The following is a 16,610-nucleotide window of genomic DNA, read 5'->3' on the forward strand; positions in this document are numbered from 1 at the left end:
TGACGTAGCTTCACCAGCACGTCTGTCACCACACATGGCTCCAGGAGAGTGCTTGCTACTGGCAGAGCTGCTTTTAAACGCCGTGCCATGAGGCGCTGGGCCGGGCTGCTATCCATGCCTTCTGTCGGGGTATTGCGCCATTGCAGGATTGCTTTCCAGGCATCTTTGCCCTCTCGCAGAGCTTTTTTGCAGAGGTTCTTTGCAATTTTGACTGCCGACTCAGCCTTCCCATTAGCTTTTGGGTGTCGTGGTGATGAAGTGATCGTGCTCGAATTCCCATTCTGCAGCAAATTTTCGGAACTCACATCCGGAGAATTGGGGTCCATTATCTGAAATTACCCTATCTGGCTGGCCATAGCGGGCAAACTGAGCCTTGCAGCGTTTGATCGTTGTCTCTGCTGAGAGGTCGGGGAGGAGGTCAATCTCCCAGAAGTCTGAGTAATGATCAACTACCAGCAGAAAGTCTTTGCCACTGTGCTGGAAGAGATCTAGACTTACTATCTGCCAGGGGCGCATTGGTAGCTCGTGGGACATCATCGTCTCTCTCTGTTGCTCAATGGCATATTCGTTGCAGATTGTGCATTTACTGACATAGTCTTTGATTTCACTCTGCATTCCTGGCCAATACAGTGTGTCACGTGCTTGTCTGTAACAGGCCTCACCTCCTATGTGACTTGAGTGCACGCGCGCCAACATCTCAGGGCGCAGAGACCGGGGAATAACGACTCTCTGACCCTTGAATATTACTCCGTTTTGAACACTGAGCTCTTCTTTCACTGGCCAATATTCTCTGGTGGCTAAAGCAGTTTCTTCCCTTGCAGTCGGGCCAGCCCATCAGAATCACAGACCTCAATGCCTGGAGTTGCTCGTCCCTGTCTGTGTGCTGTCTGATTTGTATAAGGCGCTGGTCCGTAACATTGAGGTAGTCAGCCTGGTTGATGTGTTCAACATCCACTTGCTCTGTTTGTAAGCTGCACACTGCGTGTTGTTCATGCATGGAGCGTGTGTGAGTGCCTGATGCAGTAGCCCTGCTAAGCGTGTCACTCACATACATCTCTGGCCCTGGCTTATACACCACCTTGAGGTTGTAGTTTTGTAGGGCCAGTAGCATGCTCTGCAGTCGCTTTCGGGGCATTCAGGAGAGGCTTGCTGAATATAGCAATAAGGGGCTTGTGATCTGTCTCTGCGGTAATATTGTCACGCCCGTACAGGTAGTGGTGGAAGCGTTGGCATGCAAACACAATGCTGAGGCACTCCTTCTCTATCTGGGCATAGTTCTGCTCTGTTGGAGTGAGTGCCCTAGAGGCGAATGCCACAGGCTGGCCCTCTTGCATGAGGCAACAGCCCAGTCCATACTGGCTTGAGTCACTCTGAATCGTGACAGGTTTTGACACATCGTAGTATCGCAGTACAGGTGTCTGGGTGACCAGTTGTTTTATTTCCCTCACCGCTGTGTCATGTTTTGGGAGCCAATGCCAGATGGTGTCCTTGTCCATGAGCCTCCTTAGTGGTTCACACACTTCAGAGAGCCGCGGTAGGAACTTGGCCAGGTAGGTGACGAATCCGACGAAGCGCTGCACTGCCTTCACGTCAGATGGGTGAGGCATATCCAAGACAGCCTTCACTTTTTCTGGATCCGCCTTCAATCGGTGGAGGACAAGATGTGCCCATGAAAGCGAACCTCTGGCACTTTAAACTGAAGCTTTTTTATGCTTAGCCTTAGCTTGACCTGTCTGCATCTGACCATCAGGGCCAGCAGCTTGATCGTCATGGTCACATTCTGCCTCCTCATCACTGTCCCCACAGCCCACTACGAGGATGTCATCTGCTATGGGTTCCACGCCGCTGAGTCCCATCAACAGCTCGTGCTGTTTCCGCTGATACACCTCTGGAGCCACGGAGACACCAAAGCGGGAGCTTCAACCACCTCTTCCTGCCCCAGGGTGTCCAAAAGGTGGTCATGTAGCTGCTGGGCTCGTCAAGCTTGCACTGCAGGAAGGCATCTCTGGCGTCCACGAGCGTGAAGACTCTGGCCTTTGGGAGCTTGTAAAGAACATCCTCCAACGTGGGCATAATGTAATGTGAACGTCTCAGAGCCCGGTTGAGGTGTTTAGAATCTATGCATATCCGTAGCTTGTCTGGTTTCTTGACGATAACCATATTACTTATCCAGTCTGTAGGCTCGGTGACGGATATGATGTGGCCATCTGCTTCGTATTTGTCAAGCTGAGCCTTTGTAGCTGCTTTCATGGCCACTGGTACATTGCGAGGTGCACACTGGACAGGCTGGATTGCTGCATCCAACTCAAAGTGGACTTCGCCGGGAACTGACTCGACTGGTGCGTTGAAGACATCATGGTACTTGCTTAAGAGAGTCTCCTTGCTCAGGGGCCCAGCCTGGACTTTGTCTATAATGTTAAGATCAGCTGGGATGGTGAAGTTAATAAGCCCAAGGCGCTCGCATGTAGAACCTGACAGTAATGGCTGTTGACTAGCCTCAACTATTTCAAACTCAAGAGTGTGTTTCTGGCCACGTAAAACACACTCTGTCACAAACAGGCCTAAAGAGGTCATGAACTGGCCTGAATACAGTTTCAGCTTGGTGCTACTCTGTGTGAGTTTGTCTCTGGGCGCGAGCCTCCTTTTTATCTTTAAGGCTCATAACGTTACATGTGGCCCCTGAATCTAGCTGGCATTGCTGTGGTTTATTATTAAGTAGCAGAGTGACAAACCATTTTTTTTCCTTTTGCCCTTACTGCCCCTATGCACTCGCTAGCATATACATCCTCTGTGCTGTTGTTCCCTTCATCTGTGTTTATTTCAATGGAGTGCACTTTACCCTCCTTTCTCTTGCTTTTCATGCAGGCCCTTGCGAAGTGATTAGCTGTACCACAGGATTTGCATATTTTTCCATAGGCTGGGCAGTGTTCTTTTCCTCGTCCATGAGAAATGCCACAATATCGGCATGCATTGGGGTTGTCTACTGCAGAGTTGGCTGTAGTATTAGCATTAGCTGTGGCAAAAGGGAATTTCTTTATTGGCTGCCTGAATGTAGCATTGACATTGTCCATATGTTGCCTTTCTAGCTCCATGGACCTTATCTGTATATCCGTAAGCTCTGCTGCACGGCATGTCTCCACTGCCAAGACTAGTGTCAGGTCACGTTCTCTCAGCAAACGTCTGCGGGTGCCCTCATTAGTTATGCCAAGCACTATCTTGTCTCTGATCAGTTCATCTCTTAAAGCACCATAGTCACATGTAGCTGCCTTTTCCCTTAGCCTAGTGACAAAGCTGTCAATGGACTCCCCGTTAAAGCACCATAGTCACATGTAGCTGCCTTTTCCCTTAGCTTAGTGACAAAGCTGTCAATGGACTCCCCGTTAAAGCACCATAGTCACATGTAGCTGCCTTTTCCCTTAGCCTAGTGACAAAGCTGTCAATGGACTCCCCGTTAAAGCACCATAGTCACATGTAGCTGCCTTTTCCCTTAGCTTAGTGACAAAGCTGTCAATGGACTCCCCGTCCTCCTGTTTGTAACAACCGAAAACATAACGCTCGTAGATAACGTTCTTTGCTGGCTTAAAGTAAAGTTCGAGAGCATCAAGAATAGCTGTAGCGTTACCTTGCTGAGCTGCTGTTAGGTTCAGGTTGTGTTTGTATACGTGTCGGCATTCTGCTCCCATTATAGTCCTCAAAGTGGCAGCCACTACCTCATCGTCCTTTTCCCGAAGTCCCGTTGCTAGTGCATAGTCCTCCCATTCACCTCTAAACGTATCCCAGTTTGTGCTCCAATCTCCGCTGAGCTTCATAACGGCGGGAGGGGAAATGTTAGCTGCCATGTCTAAACGCTGCTAACAACACTGAAGCTAACTAGCAAACTCAATCTAGCTAAGGACAATTCCGGAGAAGTTTTACTCAACTAAGCTTTTTAAAACCAGAACAGGTGACTCTAATTTGCGGAAAGCATGGTTAGTTATCCGACTCTGACACCATGTTTGAATGTTAAATAACGAGGCAGAGGCATTGATGCGAGTAACCAGTCCTGTTCAGTATATTGCAATACATCCGGGTATCTCAAGTACACCGGTAAAACACTGGAGTTGCAGTAATGAACATTTACCAACAGATGGCATCAATGTGCCATCTTCCACCCATAACAACGCTCTTATCCAGAGCGATTTAAAAATTAGTGCATTCAATTTATGATAGCCAGTGGGACAACCACCCCATTTTAATTTTTTAATGGGGGCCCCCTCTGTGGGTAGAATGATTACTTTTTTACTATTCCAGGTATTCCTTAAAGAGGAAAACCACTTGCTGGTTTTTTGTTGTTGTATTCAATTAACTCGGTAGACTAGACCCAGCTGCTATAGAGAGCAATAGTAATGGTATCTTTTTGTAGGCACAAACTCCGCCATGGTTCGATGGACAAATCCTATGGGAAAATTGAGTGTTCGGATCAACACTGAACAAGGTCTGTGGTAAACGCAGGCTTAAATCTTGTTTATTTTTCTAAAATCAGCTTACACCATTGAATTTAAGTATTTGTAAAAAAAGCACATGCTATAATGGTCAGGTTTACCATTTCAGAAAATGTGTATTCTAAAAGGCAATTTATTCTTGATCCGAAAATGTTATCGGTGCGTTAGAACGCAGACCAAACCCAGCACAAAACAATATTCACTGTACAGTATGTTAATTCTAATGTAATGCAGTCCAGGATTAGGCTCAATCTGTGTCCAGGAAACAGGCCCAAAACAAGTCATTACATCTCTGTAACCAAAATGGTATACCTTGGTAGTGCAGTCAGAACAAACGCTAAATTAACTTGTAGTGGTCAGAGCCCAAATTGAGCTCCCCACCGCATCACTGTGCGTCTCAAACTGTGAAATAATTCGGAGGGCTCATACAGAGCCGCATTGATATGATTCTATATAAACCCAAACTCACTTCCTTGACGACAACTCTGCATGGCTCCGCGATTGTAGTATGAATGCCCAGACTTCGGCAGAGGCCACATCACCGTAAATGCAGCGCCTTTGAAGCTGAACTCAGAGCTTGTACAAGCTGGCAAACTATAGCATTGATGTCAATGATACACCCAGTTAAATATACCGAAACATACCTTTTTCCCCAACATGGAAAAGCGCCTGAGCGAACACCTCATCCACCATTATTGGCAGTATGGATTGCAGCATAAATTAACCGTTATGCCATATATTATCTATAAACAGACCCAGCCTGGCGTTGGAGCCTAAACATGCTGCCTACAATAACACCCTTTCAAAAACAAATCAATGGCTTAAAATAAGGAAAATAAGTCTGCTTTCTATAGCCAGTGAAAACGGTCACATCTGCTTTAGAACCACTTAGAATAAATGTGTAAAGATTTGAGATGACCGGAAATGTAATTGTTCAGTATTGAATTCAGCACACCATTCAAAATGGCCAAATGGACCAAGTCTGATTTCCTACTGACAAGAAAGAAAAAAGCATCACATTTGTAGATTTATTTATTCAGCAAAACACAGTCAGGGGTTGAATTGACTTGGTTTTCCCAGTTCCAACGAGACTATCCCACTTCCTTGCTGCCCAAACAGGAGTGCGAGCCGGTGTAGAACACGACGAGCGCTAGAGGGGAAAAATAGGGTGAGAATTAAATCCTGGTGACACTGTAGGGACAAGGAAACAAGCTATGAGATGCCTTGATCAGAGGGGTAACCAATCAGTCAGCTTTACATCAGACTGGGGCGTGTAATGAGAACTCATCACGTCAGAGTATGTGGTGTGGAACACATTGCATGGTTCAGTGGGACGTCCAAGAGGACCATGCAACAGTAGCGTACATTAAGAACTTGAAACTTCCTAATATTAAGTTGGGCCCCCTTTCCATTATAATACATAGACAGTGTACAAAACAGCAAACACCTGCTCTTGCCATGACAGACTGACCAGGCGAAAGCTTCCCCACTGATGTCTCTTGTTAAACATCAATTAGAGATGAAGAGACATGGATTGTTTATTTGCGCCATTCAGAGGGTGAATGGAGAAGACAAAAAGAGCATTTGAACGGGGGTACGATAGGTGCCGGGCACACCGGTTTGTGTCAACTGCAACACTTTTAGGTTTGTCAAGCGCAACAGTTTCTAGCGTGTATCAAGAATGGTCCACCACCCAAAGGACAGCCAGCCAACGCCGACCCACAGTTGTGTCATGGGCCAGCATCCTGTGGAACGCTTTCGACACTTTGTAGAGTCCATGCCCTGACAAATTGAGGCTGTTGAGGGCAAACTCAATATTAGGAATGTGTTCTTAAATGTTCTCTATACTGAGTGCATTATAAAACTGGAACCAGTACACACCTTCCCACTCCACCAGGACAGCAACACTTCAACAGCCAACGAGCTAGAAAAAAAAAACAGAACAGTTTGAAAACCAAATAATCCCAATCTTAGATAACTAGACTACATGCAGAGCATTCTGAAACGAGATCAGCTTTATTTTGTTCAGTCATTGCAGCCATCCAGCCAGTGGTCCAGGGTCCGGGGTCAAGCCCCCCACCCAGACACCCTCCCTCCAGGCAGGCAGCCCACCTTACCCCTGCTCCATCAACAGGCTTGTCAGTGCCTGCCCAACCCACAGGAGGGCCGATGGGAGACGAGACCTTATCCAGCCCAAGAGCACTGGACAGGATTGTCACCTGACTGGATGTTGTAAGTAATGCTTCATCATACGACATTCCAGAATGCCTCATGTGGAAGGTGGTTTAAGATACGGTCAAAACAAGTCACCCACCTTTCCATAGACTGCAGACACTAGGACCTCAACCAGGTGGGGGGGGCAGAACACTAGAGGGACAAAGTAGGAGAGCATGAAGTGACATTTAACGAACTAGTAGCCAGACATGGGATCAGTCTACAGCAGTGGAATTCTAACCCTGGGGACCCAAAGAGGTCAACATTTGTTTCTGCCCTAGAACTGGCCTTGGGTGTAACCGAACTGGGGAGTTGAAAAGCTGGAGCGACTTTTCAAATACTCTCCTAATTCATATTTGAAGTCATCATGTTGATCATGTGTAGCTACTTAAGATACCTGCAGGCCGTACAGCAGTACATTGATAAATTAACGCCTAATTTCACCTGTCAAATGTTATTTACGGTAGTTAGCTCACGTTTGTTTACAAGTACAACAATGAGCAGAGCATTGTGATCACTTCCAGTGTTAATACTAAATTGTAATTATTTTAACAGTATGAATCACAACTAAATGATTGCCCTAGATCTATAACTTTGTAAATGCACAATGGTTTAGCAGTTTCCTGTTCGTAGTTTTGACTTTGTTCTGTATTTACAACACTATTAGTGAAAATCGAATTGGCTGTTGTCTAACAGCTTTACATATAGGTCCCCAGAACCAGGATTGTGAAACACTGCTCTGGCGATAGATCAGTTCGAAAAAATGAGAACTTGTTCTCAACTGGTCTACCTGGTTATAATAGACAAAGGTGAAATAAAAAATTAAAATTAGAAAAATAGTAATCTTTATAATCCTGGGGACTCAAAGCTTGCTTATATTAAGCATAAGAACCAACTGATTTTTGAGTCAGGTGTGTAGAACTAGGACAAGAGCCATGTGCACTCCTCGGGGTCCCCAGGACCAGGAAACACTGCTGTAGAGTAGATCAGTTCGTTAACCAATCAGTCAGTTTTACATCAGACTGGGGCGGTAATAGGAAATCATCACTTCTACTAGCCCAAACCAGCAGGCAGACAGCACCATTATTCCAGTCACATCTATTATTCGGTTTGTCCCCTGGCATCCAAACATGCGTAGTCTTAATACGTTTTTCCACCACGCTAGACTGGCTAATGCTAACTACTCATGTTGCGCCTTGCCTTCAGCCAGAGACTGCTGCAACATTATTGGCTGAACATCAGGAAGTAGCATTGATTGCAGTTGGACGCAGATGACAAATGAAACGGCACCATCTGCCAGCTGGTTGTGCTACACCTCCACACCTAATAACTTAAATTACACACCTTTGACTTCATTTCACAGCAAAGAGTTTCCTTCTAGTGGCCAGTCTAGTACAACAGTTAGGACCTGGAAGAGGAGATTTTAAATCTAAATTAATGCGCTAAAAACAGCAGTACATCAAAGTTGCCCCCCCATCTCTATAGATCAGTTCGATAACCAATCAGTCAGCTTAACATCAGACTGGGGCGGTAATAGGAAATCATCACTTCTACATTATAAAAAAAAGGACCGAAGTGAGGTCAAATCATACACACCTTGAGGTAGTGCAGTAACAAGTGTCTACTAGTGACCAGTCTGGTACCACCGTCAGGTCCTGAAGGGGAGAAGGAATAAACATGACCAGCAGTACATTAAAGACTGCTTTATTGTCTGATAGATCAGAGGGGGGGAAACTGATTGTTACATCAGACCAGGGAGGTAATATAATCTAAAATAAAAAGGGAACTGATCCCAGAGCAGCACTATCACCCTGAGAGACTAAATATGGGAAAGTGCTGACCAAGACCCTGTACTACATCAGGTCAAGAATGGAGTTACTTGGACGTTAGAATACTAACCTTCAGACTCCATCCTGCTTCAACTGCATTGATGGTACTGTAAAATAACAGAAACAGGTTAGGGAGAAATAAACCGACTAATCCGAGTAGCTCATCCACCCCAGTGATTTGACTGCTACTAGAGTTGTGAATTACTCTGCATCTACTGAAACCAAAATGGCGGCCATTTTAGATAAACAATGCAGAGTCAACAGCCATTTTATGTGTTTTGTCTCTGGTCCCATCAGACAGTTGGTAACCCCAACGAGCCGTCCCCTTGTTGCCCTGGCAACGCCAGTGGGTCCACCTTTGCAGGTTCTGTCGTTGACGCAGGGCGTAAGACGCGTGCGGGTGTCATCACCAGGAGCCAGAGTCACCATGACTACCAAACGTCAACACTTGTTTGCAGTGAGTTTTAACACTAGGCTGGTGGTAATAGCTCGTGGCTAAGGCTCTGGTTAAGATTCATCTCCCATGACATCGCATCTCTATTCAGTCACTGAACGTCCTCATATTAACCAAAACTCACCCGTCTAGCTGCCATCACGGCTCCCTGCCCAGCCACATACAGAGGAAACCTACCAAGACAAAACGCGTCAGGTTAATGTCTTTCTGAGGACCAGATCGGTACAAGGAAGGTGTTAGCCGTAACATAAGTAGCCCTTATGACAGGGTTACGTAGTCCTCTGCTGAAGTCCGCTATTCCTTTTCTCAACAGGAGTTCAGACGAACAAGATTCCAAAGAGAATATTCATCATGTTCAGCAGAGGGACAAGATAACTCAAACTACAAAGGTGTTGCGTTCAGCTAAGTTAAGTTGTGTACATACCAATACTATATTTAAAAAGGACATCAAACTACACATTGATAATTGGAACTACCACTTTTAGGACAAGTTAAGACACTGGTATTAAAATATCCATTTAGACTGGATGGCTCCTTACATGCATAGCTTAGAGCAGCCCAGAACACCAGCCATCTTGTTTCAGGACAGTCAACTGTAAAACAAAATGGAGGACGTGTAACTAGACTGCAACAACAGTCAAGCGAGCGTTCTTTACTACGCTGCAGGGTGTCAGGTCATTTAACATCAACAGGAATTCAGACGAACGAGATTCCAAAAAGGTTTATCATGTGGTCGCAGAGAACGATTGTTATTCTGGGAAAGACTTCCCTTTAGTGCACTACTTTTGACCAGGGCCCTTAAAGCTCTATCAAAAGTAGTGTACTATAGAGGGAGCCATTTGAGACCGTTTTAGAACCGCAACTTACCAGTGTGTTTGAGTCCATGTTGCAATTCCACTGACCACAGAGCGCAAACCCTGTAGAATGAAAGGCATAGATTTTATTAGTACGACGCTTAAGAAATCAAACATTACTGCTGCATTAGCTACAGTCACTCAGTAGTTCATGTCGTTTCACATCGGGTCAAAGTGAGCTAAGTTTGTCATCATTGGGACTGTAGCATGTACCGGTAGCCATGGCAACTAAACAGTAATTCCAAGAGGCCATCTTGAATAGTCGGCCAACCAAAAGGGGCTAGTGAAAGAGTCTGCATCCAAAGTCCCACCAATACCCTTCAAGGTGCATTAAGGGAGATGGGGTAACATTTCAAATGTAGCCAGTGACTTAACATTTCACAAACCTGAATTTTCAGAAAGCACATCAGTGTCATGGTCTGGAATCAGGTATCCTACAGAAGGAATCACAAAATAATGTTAGTTATAGTTTGGCTTCTATGAGAGGATAGAATGTTCCTAAATCGAGCCGATCAGAACAAAGAGTAGCTTCACAAAACAATTAGACATATGCTTGTCAATGGATCGTCATTTAAAGGCCAGAGAGAGTCATATATATAGTGCACTACTACCCCGGTTTATGGTCAAAAGCAGTGCACCATATAGCAGATTTAGTGCCATTGGAACTGTCATGAACACCAGTGAACAAACTCAAATGGAACTCACCAGCACACGCATTCCTATTCCGGAATGGAACTCAAAGTGGAGATTCTGTTCAGATGCCTTGAAGTCACAAAGTCATGTTGCAAACAACGCAGACCTAAGCAAAGGACACATCTACATTAGTGACTTACAAGCCTGTATATTACAAGAGGCTTTGGAACACATAGCAAGGAGGCTATCAGATCAAAGTTAGCATCACCAAAAATCAGACATATGCTTGTCTTTGAGGATCATCATTTAGATACCAAAGTATCTCTTTAAGGTGAAGGGCTGAGTAGCAGTGCACAGCCAATGTTCCCGGTGGTAAGTCAATGCACTCACATGTCAATGTGTTCTGGACTTCCCTGGCATCTGTCCTGCATTTCTGTTGATCAGGGGGAAAAGTTAGGGAGTTCCATGTTTAAATAGGCAACATGCAGGCATATAGAACACGATATTGGTAGCGTCGCAAATGGCACCGTATTTCCAATACAGTGTACTACTTTGGACCAGAGCCATGTTAATAAGTACTGCACTATTGAGAACAGGGTACCAGTATGGGAATCAACGGGTCGAAACAGGGGCCAAATGCTACTCAGAATCTGGTAAAGAAGTGTCTTCTTCAAAGGCTGATTCGGTAAGAGAGAGTTCATTTTATCATCACCGTAGCACAGACCTCTAACGTTGGGTTTACTATGAATAATGGTGTACTTCTACTAACGGGCAAGCTAGCCTACTAGCTAACACCAACATGACACGTGGTTAGCTAGTCGCTAACGACAAACACCAAGCTAGCCAGTTATTAAACTAACGTTCGCTTGCATCATTTTATTGCCGCAGAGTGAGTCATTGTACCATGTCAGCAGCATGCAGCTTACCCGAGCGGCACATTCTCTCCCGAGACGTCCGCATCTTGAAAGGAGAAAATGAACAAGTTTACACAGGACGAGCCACAAAAACGATCTTCTTCTTCTTCGGTAGGGTTTATCGGCGGTTGGCATCCAACGTTATGGCGCATTATCGCCACCTACTGTACTGGAGTGTGGGCCAGAGACAGGGAGAAACTAAATCCTACCTGCCAGCCCCGTTGCTCTTAAAAAGATAACAAAATATTTGAGATTATATCTAATGACGTTCTACTCAATATACTATTTAAACCAATTTCCTGTATCCCCTTCTCCCTCATACTAGATCTCATCCTCTCTCTTTCCCTTTGATACTGACCACACTGTAGCAATACATGCTCCACGGTCTCTGTTTCCTGACAATAATCACACTTTCCTGTTGGATGCTTTCCTATCACATTTAATGTCTTATCCAACTGGCTGTCTCCCACCCTTAATCTTGTAAAAAATAGCCTCCTCTCTTCTGTCCCTTCCTGCCATCCTCCCCTCCCCGACTTTCCTCTGTACTTGAAATAAATGCTTTCCCTTATTATCTCTATTCCACTGCTCCTGCCATCTCTGCATGTCTTTTTGCCTCTGCCTTGCTCATTGAAACTTCAACATCAACATCCCCACTACTAAGTGCTTGTTTAGCCTGTTCATCTACTGCCTCGTTCCCCTCCACCCCCACATGGGCTGGGACCCAACTAAATCTTATCTGTATACCCATCTGTTTAATACTGCCATGGGTTTGTAGCACCTCATAAAGCAGGTATTGTCTGCTACGTGAGCTAAAGGACTGGAGACTCATTAACACTGCACATGAATCAGAGCAAATAACTACTCTGTCTTGTTTGCATTCTCATCGACGGGGCTGTAGTGGAACAGGTTGAGAGCTTCAAGTTCCTTGGTGTCCACATCACCAACAAACTATCATGGTCCAAACACACCTAGAAAGTCGTGAAGAGGGCACGACAAAGCCTATTGCCCATCGGGAGAATGAAAAGATTTGGCATGGGTCCTCAGATCCTCAAAAAGTTCTACAGCTGCACCATTGAGAGCATCCTGACTGGTTGCATCACTGCCTGGTATGGAAACTGCTCAGCCTCTGACCGCAAGGCACTACAGAGGGTAGTGCGTACGGCCCAGTACATCACTGGGGCCAAGCTTCCTGCCATCCAGGACCTCTATACCAGGCGGTGTCAGAGGAAGGCCCTAAAATGTTTCAAAGACTCCAGCCACCCTAGTCATAGACTGTTCGCTCTGCTACCGCACGGCAAGCGGTACCGGAGCGCCAAGTCTAGGTCCAAAAGGCTTCTTAACAGCTTCTACCCCCAAGCCATAAGACTCCCGAACAGCGAATCAAATGGCTACCCGGACTATTTCTTGGACACTTGTGCTGTACAATTAATCACTGTGGCTAGAAATGCCACAAAATCCACCTTCTTCACAATGAGTGTATCCAGATCACCCGATTGACTTAAAACACTAGCAACTGGTTTCAATGCATTCACCGCCATATCTTCAACACTGTTGCCTCTTTCCCCTTCGACTCTCTTCACCGCCTCCACATAGGAGATCCGCTGCGCAGCCCTGACCCTTGACACCTCGACCTCCTTCACCCTAACAGGGCACTCAAGGAAGTGCGGAGTATGATCCCCACCACAGTTGCAACATTTTCCATTCGCAGATTCTACAATATCAAACTTCTCTCGTCTGCAAACATTTGACACATGACCATATCCTTTACAATCTCCACACTGTAATGGTTTGGACACAAATGCTCTCACCGCATACCTCACATATCCAAGCTTCACATGTTCTGGTAGTCACCTCAAACAATAATAACAATCGCACAAAACATAGCTTTCCTGTCCCTAATTAGAAAAAGGTTGAGAAACACTAGTAGGCCAGTCTGGGTACCAGTTTGTGCCATCAGGCCACTGCACTGCTTGTCATGCCAAACAACAAGGAGTGGGATGACATCACAATCAGAGGGATGGCATCACAAACAGAGGGATGACATCACAAACAGAGGGATGACATCACAAACAGAGGGATGACATCACAAACAGAGGGATGCTACAAAGCAGGAGAACATTTTTAGAAAGATACCGGTAAGCTTGAAATGGGCGTGGTCTAATTTACTCAACAACCAAAACGCATATCTAAGTTCAGCGTTTTGAATCAACTCAAATCAAGTTATTTAGGGTTGATTATCAAAATTTGCTGACTAACTCATTGATCCTGCTTTGTAGTACACCTCTCAGATCTGTTAGGATGCTACTAGACAGTACCATCATACTGAGTTAGAACTGTTTACAGTGGTTGGTTGGTTGTCTGCCAACCAGTGCCTCACTTCAATGTATCTGTTATTCAATTCACTCACCCCACCATGGTTAGTGTTGGTGTGTAACTATTTATTAAATTCATACCTCACCATGGTTAGTGTTGGTGTGTAACTATTTATTAAATTCACTCACCCCACCATGGTTAGTGTGTAACTGTTTGACTTCATGTCTTGAAAAGGTTTTCATTTCATCACTGCAGAATAGTACCATAAAATACAGTTTTCCAGGGAGTTCTAGAAACCAGTTAAAGAAACTCCATCCAACAGCTATTTTGGTATTTGCTTAATTAGTCCAATGTTGGAATTGTCGTGTAAATTCACCACTAAGGACTCAAACTCAAAAGTAAATGAAGTAATCTTTAATGCGTGGAGAGGTTCACAAACTCAATACAAACTCTAAAGAGGTTCCCTTTCAGTCCTTCTATACTGCTACGCAAACAAGTTATAAGCATGGTTGGTTCCTGTATATGACTGATTTATACCACACAAGGCTTCCTACCTTGAAACGGAGCTATTGTATCACTCCTAGTTCCCAGAGCAATGTTCTGGGTGTACTGCCACATTGCTTATGAGGGTATGGGGTTTACTCCTTTGTGCAGTCAGTCACTCGCATGAACCTTGTAAGCAATCAAGTTCTCAAGACATGTCACTTTCAAAATACAGAAATCACCCCATATTTTTCCAATACCAAAATATAGGTTTTAGGTGGCACTTTCCTTTAAGGAAAGCATGCAGCAGCAGTCAGGTGAAAGGTTATTTGGCATGTCCAAAGTCAGACTGAGACCTTTTTAATGCCACAGAAAATCCCATCCATCTGAGTGATAAAAGGCATTTTATACCAATCATACTTTTTAAAAAATATATATTGTCCCATACACTAATAATCTTAATTCCTGATCAAGCTTTGCCGAACCACTATGGCCCAGATTATAGGACAGTGGTGTTTTGCTGCACTAGCCCAATTCACCACAAGAGACATACAGGTATTCTATCCTACTATTGCATACAGAACTGAAGTACAATTAGAAGAGGATAGATGTAGAAAGTGTGCGCTGATGAGGTTTGAGACGGAAGAGGAAGCGATACTACGTTTACGTCATTTAGCAGACGCTCTTATCCAGAGCGATTTACAAACTAGTGCATTCAATTTATGATAGCCAGTGGGACAACCACCCCATTTTAATTTTTTATTGGGGTGGGGTAGAAGGATTACTTTTTTACTATTCCAGGTATTCCAGGTATTTACTATTCACAGGTCCTAATCCAGGCACTTGTCATCTCCCGTCTGGACTACTGCAACTCGCTGTTGGATGGCCTCCCTGCCTGTGCCATTAAACCCCTACAACTCATCCAGAATGCCGCAGCCCATCTGGTGTTCAACCTTCCCAAGTTCTCTCACGTCACCCCCCTCCTCCGCACACTCCACTGGCTTCCAGTTGAAGCTCGCATCCGCTACAAGACCATGGTGCTTGCCTATGGAGCAGTGAGGGGAACGGCACCTCTGTACCTTCAGGCTCTGATCAGTCCCTACACCCAAACGAGGGCATTGCGCTCATCCACCTCTGGCCTGCTGGCTCCCCTTCCTCTGCGGAAGCACAGTTCCCGCTCAGCCCAGTCAAAACTGTTCGCTGCTCTGGCACCCCAATGGTGGAACAAGCTCCCTCACGACGCCAGGACAGCGGAGTCACTCACCACCTTCCGGAGACATTTGAAACCCCACCTCTTCAAGGAATACCTGGGATAGGATAAAGGAATCCTTCTACCCCCCAATTGTAAAGTGGTTATCCCACTGGCTATAGGGTGAACGCACCAATTTGTGAGTCGCTCTGGCTAAGAGCGTCTGCTAAATGACGTTAATGTGCCCTTGAGCAAGGCACTTAACCCTAATTGCTCCTGTAAGTCGCTCTGGATAAGAGCGTCTGCTAAATGACTAAAATGTAAATGTAAATGTATTCCTTAAAGAGGAAAACCACTCGCTGGGTTTTTTTTTTGTATTCAATTAACTCGGTAGACTAGACCCAGCTGCTATAGAGAGCAATAGTAATGGTATCTTTTTGTAGGCACAAACTCCGCCATGGTTCGATGGACAAATCCTATGGGAAAATTGAGTGTTCGGATCAACACTGAACAAGGTCTGTGGTAAACGCAGGCTGAAATCTTGTTTATTTTTCTAAAATCATTTAACACCATTGAATGTAAGTATTTGTAATAAAATAAAAGCACATGCTATAATGGTCAGGTTTACCATTTCAGAAAATGTGTAATCTAAAAGGCAATTTATTATTGATCCGAAAATATTATCGGTGCCGTTAGAACGCAGACCAAACCCAGCACTAAACAGCTTTAACTGTACAGTATGTTAATTCTAATGTAATGGAGTCCAGGATTAGGCTCAATCTGTGTCCAGGAAACTGGCCCCAAAAACAAATCATTTCATCTCTTTAACCAAAATGTTATACCTTGGAAGTAGTGCAGTCAGAACAAAACGCTAAATTAACTTGTAGTGGTCAGAGCCCAAATTGAGCTCCCCACCTCATCACTGTGCGTCTCAAATTGTGTAACAATTCGGAGGGCTCATACAGAGCCGCATTGATATGATTCTATATAAACCCAAACTCACTTCCTTGACAACTCTGCATGGCTCCGCGATTGTAGTATGAATGCCCAGATTTCGGCAGAGGCCACATCACCGTAAATGCAGCGCCTTTGAAGCTGAACTCAGAGCTTGTACAAGCTGGCAAACTATAGCATTGATGTCAATGTGATCCACCCAGTTAAATATACCGAAACATACCTTTTCCCCCAACATGGAAAAGCGCCTGGGCGAACACCTCATCCACCATTATTGGCAGTATGGATTGCA

General features: G+C 44.9%; 1 long non-coding RNA gene and 4 other non-coding genes across 6 annotated transcripts; all 5 read right to left on the minus strand.

Moving 5' to 3' along the window:
- Positions 1-5,544: 5,544 nt before the first annotated feature.
- On the minus strand, positions 5,545-11,479 carry LOC121554372. Of its 2 annotated transcripts, XR_006660269.1 has the most exons (13): positions 11,392-11,479; positions 10,856-10,898; positions 10,538-10,631; positions 10,219-10,266; positions 9,846-9,895; positions 9,518-9,571; positions 9,103-9,151; positions 8,595-8,631; positions 8,292-8,350; positions 8,040-8,103; positions 6,796-6,848; positions 6,363-6,405; positions 5,546-5,631 (listed from the first exon to the last, which is right to left on the minus strand). It is a non-coding gene; the product is annotated as an uncharacterized LOC121554372 (long non-coding RNA). The 2 variants fall into 2 exon arrangements; XR_006660270.1 differs by lacking the exon at positions 9,518-9,571 and having other exon boundaries at positions 5,545-5,631.
- Positions 7,676-7,750, minus strand: LOC123488784. Its single transcript, XR_006660285.1, has one exon. It is a non-coding gene; the product is annotated as a small nucleolar RNA SNORD31 (small nucleolar RNA).
- Positions 8,176-8,250, minus strand: LOC123488780. The gene has a single exon (XR_006660281.1). It is a non-coding gene; the product is annotated as a small nucleolar RNA SNORD31 (small nucleolar RNA).
- LOC121554794 lies at positions 8,813-8,939 on the minus strand. Its single transcript, XR_005997804.1, has one exon. It is a non-coding gene; the product is annotated as a small nucleolar RNA SNORD22 (small nucleolar RNA).
- LOC123488785 lies at positions 9,969-10,032 on the minus strand. Its single transcript, XR_006660286.1, has one exon. It is a non-coding gene; the product is annotated as a small nucleolar RNA SNORD29 (small nucleolar RNA).
- Positions 11,480-16,610: the final 5,131 nt, after the last annotated feature.

The sequence above is a fragment of the Coregonus clupeaformis genome, unplaced genomic scaffold (assembly GCF_020615455.1).
Source record: "Coregonus clupeaformis isolate EN_2021a unplaced genomic scaffold, ASM2061545v1 scaf2495, whole genome shotgun sequence".
NCBI lineage: Eukaryota > Metazoa > Chordata > Actinopteri > Salmoniformes > Salmonidae > Coregonus > Coregonus clupeaformis.